Below are 6,807 nucleotides of genomic sequence, written 5' to 3' on the forward strand. Positions count from 1 at the left end.
ACTGCACCTTTAACTATTTTTACTAACCATGGCTATAACGATAACGCCAATCAGAATACACCTGGCTTTAAAGAGCTTGAGCATTTAAAGCGACAGACAACATATAAAGACATACGCTTATAAAGATCAGAACATTATTGTGCTTTGGTGTGGATGCTAATATATTTATTGTTAAAGAGCAGGTCATATGGTATTTTAAAGTGTCTTAATATTGTGTTGGAGTCCCCTACATCAGGTTTAAATTCATCTAAGGTCAGAAAACATTGTAATTTTCTCTGAATATACATTTAATATTAGAGTCATTTGCCAATGATTTTAGAAACGATTAGTTCCAAGCAAGTTCGGAGCAAACCCCTCCCTTCCATAAGTCTACTCTGCTCTGATTGGTCAGCTGGCCAAGCCTGTTGTGATTGGCACAGAGAGGATTCCTTGAGCAAGTTAGCGAGCGCTAGCATTGGCAAAACACTAGGGATGCACCGATATGAAAATTTTGGCCGATACCGATATGGTGGCCGATATATCGTGCATCCCTACAAAACACCTTTACATAAAACAATAATATAATGCTCCAATCCGTTCTTATAATAATGACATAAAATACAAAAACACTTATGCAAGTTTAAATGAAGTAATTAAAACAACGTCAGTCTACATTAATAGATACATTCTTAGGTTCACAGCGAATTATCAGAACTACTTCAGTAAGACCGTAATATCGTGCATTACCTGGAAACCTAAAGCTGCACTAGGTATACATCACATATTACAAAAACTTGATATTTTGAGCACTCAATTGAAAATGTACACATAATGTATCAGTCATACTTACAGGCTGTGGTTCGGAGAGTTTGTTAGTCCAAATTAATAAGATTAGAAGCCAACGAAGATAAAAGCCAAGATTAGAGAAGCGGTCCTTGGTAAAAGGACATGCACACAACAAAAGGTTGGAATTGTATTTCTGTGGTATCCTTGAACACAGCGTCTTCTCAACATGATGTAAACACACTAACTAGCGGAAGAGTTTGTGGGCAGGTCAGACTCGCGGGCAGGTGGGGATTATGCAAATGTGTTACACAGTGACGTATACCGGTAACGGGCAAAAGATTCGAAAATATGGCTACTCGTAAAGGCGATTCAGAATCGACTCTCTCTTTTGAGAGACAATATCTTTATTTATCATGCACTTTTTTGATTAACAACTTAGCAGATTGTTTTCATTTAAGGATAGCTACGTTATAACTGCAAATTAGATATTTTTCAAAAGAACCATATGACCTGCTCTTTAATGCTCTTAGCGTGAACTGAGTGACCTTTACCCCAGGGCTCCAGACTGCGATTAAAACGGTTGCAATTAGGCATGGGTCGGTATGAGATTTTGACGGTATGATAACCTTAAGTAAAAATATCACGTTTTCACGGTGTCACGGTATTGTTGTTACAGCTCTAAAATGTGTCTCTGAGACAGCTCTAAAAACTGAACACAATAAAAGCAGTGCTGCGCTGAACACTGCTTTAATGTGAATTATACGAGATGAAAAGGGAATACCATCTAAACGTTTCTGAAGACCGTCAGTTCCCCTCAGAAACACATTCATATAAACCCCCAAATCAATATTTAGGATTTTCTTCCAATAGTTCGTGCATCATGAACAGTGAGTGATCTGCCTGCTACAGTATTTTTCTCTGTGCGTCCGTCTTCAGCGTCTCTGGCCTCTGTTAACGGGGTGTTTACAGACTTCATATTTTCACATAAACGACATTTGAAAAATGATATGCAGTGTTACTCTCTACACTGCACTCAACCGGAGGGATTCCTACACTTTCAGTCTTTGAGGAGACATGAAAAACAGCGCAAACCGCAGGAACGGTATAACGGAAAATATTAGCGGTTTTGAAACCGTGAAATTTTCTAATCGCAGTATATCTTGAAACCGGTAATCGGCCCATGCCTAGTTGCAACCAAAAATATTAATTTGTGAGTGAAGTTTTTGCTGAGGTCGCCACTGGTGACTATATATATTTACATGTTATGACTTAAAAATTTGCATGTAATGCCTTTTTTCCTTGCGATCACATCATGTTCACGTATTAAACTGAGACGACGTGCATCAAAGTTTTAGTGGAAAAAAAGAGTTTCAAACAGTCCTCGTCTCTGCTGCACAGCAGCGCTGACCCACACCTGATAAACGCAGCTCAGTTGTGCAGTGCGAGAGAGATCGAAATGGCGGAGACGTGCAGGTGAATTGCACAAAAGCAGAGTCTATTTCGTGCACAACTTGAACAAACTACTATAGGTAAAGCTGTCAGCTGTGTGGATATTGGCGATATCGTTAACAATTCTCGTTTATAATGATTACTAATATGGCTTCTTCTGATCAAGATAGTCTATATGCTGTGTTCTGTTAATGCGGGAAATTCATATTATTTGAAGCACACTTGCCATCCATTAATCGCAAAAAGCTTTGTTACTTTTTAATAAACAAAGTATCAGCTTTAAAATGATGCCAAATTCATAACGAAATTCAAACAATAAATACGTTGTTTTGGTGCTGTTTAATGCGGCAGGCGCGATCGCTTTAGCGCCTCAGTTCAAGTGGCAAGTGAACCCATTATTATATCTTTCTCTTTACTACTATAGTACATAACGAACATGAATTAACATCAAAACATAGCCTATGTTATAAGAAAGCCTAAAGTACAACTTACTGAAATGTCTCATGTAAAAGCTCATTCAGTGTTTCAAACTGCGAAAAACGTGTAAAGCTTGTAAACATTGCAACGTAATAATACATTTACCTCAGAATAATCATTCGGTGTCCATAAGCTCATCAGTCAGCTAGACAAATAACTCTAAAGATGAGCATTTTGCTATATTTATGCGCTATTGGATGTAAAATTTTTTATTTAACCTGTTGTCTACATTTGGCACCTAAAATGTTTTCCTCCTACAATACTACTAATGAAGAAAAACAGACTGAATGTGTGAAAGACACATGACAACATTTATACGATGCACTGAGGAGGAGCCCAAACTACACTCAGTGGCCAAGTGATGATTATGATCCATGATATCTGTACAGATTCTGTGTAATGAACAATTCTTTGTGACTATATATTTCAAGTTGGAAAGGACGTTTAGTTCCCAGGTCATCTACAAGATGGATTAAAATGCTGATAAATTCAAGAAAAGATGAGACATAAACACATGAAAGTATGATTGAAATGTTAAAAAAATTAAAATAAATAAATAAATCACGTTTTATTCTGTGGCACCTAAAAAAATAATTTGGCACCTAAAATGTTTTCTTATAGGAGCCAATGGCTCCTTAACTCGATTTTTTTGTTTGGAGCCCTGTTTGCCCTCTCGAGCACTGAGGTTTGTTGCCACCACTAGAACGCACACTAAGTACGTATAATTTGACCATGTGTTTGCAATGCATTAGCCAAGCTTTTGCACACCTGCGTAGGGTATTTCTGGCCTAAAGGAGAAGCATCCATTTCTTTGAGTTGCTCTGTTAATCAAATCACAATTGTATGCAAAAGTTCAATTTCCTGTGTTAAATTTAGCTTTTGGTTTTATGGGCCTCTGATGAGTATTAGCAGTGTTATTGTATTGTCTGTCAGGATTGTTTATAGTTGAAGCCTGCATCTGGCATTGCTTTAATCCCCATAAACACTCTCGCTTCTTCACTCTCTTGCTTTCCTTCTCTCTTTCTGTCTGTCTGAGCACTTCCTGTCTACATAAGAAAGCTTTGTCTTTTTCAAACTACTGCTAGGCAGATCCTGGTGTTGCTTAGAGCTGAAACGCTGCTCCAGTGCAGCTGTTTCTTAGATGGCTGCACAGGTGGGATTCCTTTTCCTTTCGGTTTGTTAATCTCTGCCTTCCCTTCTGAGTTCACTTTGTTTTTAGGGTTGTACTAAGGATAGCCTGACCTCACATGGTGTGAGTGAGTTTTGTAGGGATGCTCAATATATTAGGCCTATATCAGCTATTATTAATATTAGAGATGCACCGATTGCAATTTTCTTGGCTGATACCGATTACCGATTTTTTTGTTTTGTTAGTGTGATCTACCGATACCGATTTTTGCAGATTCCGATTTTCTTTCTAAGAACTATAATTGACAGCATATAAACAAAAATCTACTTTTCTTCAACGCAAAGTTTTATTTTCATTAAAAAAATACAAGTTAAAAAGTCGGTAATAAAATAAGAACAAATACAAAAATTGCAAACAACAGCACAAATAAATGCAAGAGAATAAAGAGAGTTATGAAACTAAGTTTTTCAGGTTAAGTAAGTTTTTATTCAGGTAAGAAATACTACAGAAATTAAAGTAGTCAAATGTAAAATAACACATCCAGTGTTATTTTACATTTCATTTTAATTTGTGTAGTCTTCATTGTAAAAATTAAATACAGATTAATGCTTACCATTAAAGTTATAAAACATATTCACTCAAGAGCAGAAAGTGATTTTCTTTGTCTTTTGTTCTTTGATTAACATGACAGACAGCGGTGACCGTGATTTCACCAAGTACAACATGTTCCTGGATCAACATTCCAATTAACCAATCAGAATTGAGGGATAACTTTTCAGGAAATATCTGTTTTAGGCTTACGATCAGGGTTAGGTGCTTCTACACTAGGGCTGGGTATCGATTCAGATATCTCGATTCGATTTCGATTCGCGAGCTCTCGATTCGATTCTCGATTATTTTTATTACATTCAGTGAATAAAGTTTTAATACAAATGCTATTGATATTTCAAAAAAATTAACAGTAAACATCAGTTTACAAATAGTGAATTATTAAAAAGAAATTAAGAACCACATGCCTGTATTTTAAACCTATTCTTTTTTTTTTGTATAGGGTCCTTTTTAAACAATAGTAGGGCCCTATAAAATGTTCTTAATTTTTCTGGTAATCAGATGAAGGCATAAAACAATTTAATTTATAATCAAATGAAAATTAAACCCTTTTCATTTGGCAAACAAAGTGCTGCACAACAGAGGTTTACTGTTAAAATTAAAAAGAAAACGGATGTGATTATTCAGGGCTCGAAATTAACTTTTTTACTTGGTAGCACTGGTACTCCCAACTTCGAAAAGTTAGGAGCACCAACAAAAATTTAGGAGCACTCACCAAAAATGTAGGAGCACCACAACTACAAATTATATATTAACAGATTTTATCCTTACATTCTTAACTTTAATGTAGATTTTGTATTGGTTAATATTAGCTGTCAATCTCTCAGTCACTGCTTTCCGCTAACTACCGCGAGAAAAAGAAAGGGCTGAAGAAGAGAGAAAATGAAAAGAACACTGACAGATTTCTTTTGTAAATAACCTAAAGTTAAATTCTTCTTTGGCGAGGGTTAGGATGGTGTATACGGTGTTAAATTTTACATTCAGCTCTGTCAGTTGCACCGAACGGCTGGCAGCTAGGGGTGTGCGATATTGACAAAAAATTATATCTCGATATTTTCTGGGATTTTATCGATAATAATAATTTGACTGAGTGTTACTGTGCTGATATCTTAAGGACTACAGTGGACAGCTGACTCCTAAAATTTGTAATATTCATATTCTGTGTGGTGGTAAGTTCACAGCAGTGACGGAAATGAATCTTTTCCAATAAGTTTAAATAGATTTTTACCTTTTATGGTCATTTTTACCTTAAAGCCATTTTTTCTAAAAGTGTGCATTATCATTTGAGTCAAATTCTTATATTTAATCAGTCAATTATAGTAAGACATTTGGGCTGTTATCAAGCAAATGAAAGTATCAATCAACAAAATTCATCTTTGCAATGCGAATGCATTTAGCCTGCAGTTACACATGCATAAATAATATTTTAATATTGTAAACATAAAATATTGAATACTGATATTTGAAATTGATATTTGAAACTTTGAATGTGAAATTAAAACCGCCAGCAGGTGGCAGCAAGTCACTGTTAATAAGTAAGTCATTGTGATTGAAAAGAAAAAAATTGAGGAATGATTCATTCAGGAACGAAAACCCCCTCATGTTGCTCAGAGACGCAAAGACGCAAAATGACTGTGCTTGGAATTATTTTTGTTGGCGAAATAGAGCAAAAATAGGAAATATAGTGTCTAAAACGTAAAAACGTAAGTATTAACAAATTTTTTTTATTGTACAGTTGTATAAAATCAATATCACATTTGTAATCAGGCTGATTTTTGGAAGAAACAGCACTCTTCTTGTGATATTGATACTATATCAGGGATAAGCAACGTCGGAGTGCCGCTGTCCTGCAGAGTTTAGCTCTAACCCTAATCAAACACACCTGAACAAGCTAATCAAGGTCTTCAGGATTACTGCGGCTACAGACAAGTTCGGTTTTTTTTCAGGGTTGGAGCTAAACTCTGCAGGACATCGGCACTCCAGGACCGACGTTGCCTACCCTTGAACTATATGAAATGATGTAAAGGCCCCATATCTTGAATTTTGTGATGCATTTTAATAGACTGAATCATGCCGTGAAAGAACGCACTCTAAATGCGCAATTATCATTTGAGTCAAATTCTTATATTTAATCAGTCAATTATAATAAGACATTTGGGCTGTTATCAAGCAAATGAAAGTATCAATCAACAAAATTCATCTTTGCAATGCGAATGCATTTAGCCTGCAGTTACACATGCATAAATAATATTTTAATATTGTAAACATAAAATATTGAATACTGATATTTGAAATATTTGAAACTTTAAATGTGAAATTAAAACCGCCAGCAGGTGGCAGCAAGTCACTGTTAATAAGTGAGTCATTGCGATTGAACC

This window comes from Sinocyclocheilus grahami, unplaced genomic scaffold (assembly GCF_001515645.1).
Source record: "Sinocyclocheilus grahami isolate Dianchi unplaced genomic scaffold, SAMN03320097.WGS_v1.1 scaffold239.1, whole genome shotgun sequence".
NCBI classification, from domain to species: Eukaryota; Metazoa; Chordata; class Actinopteri; order Cypriniformes; family Cyprinidae; genus Sinocyclocheilus; species Sinocyclocheilus grahami.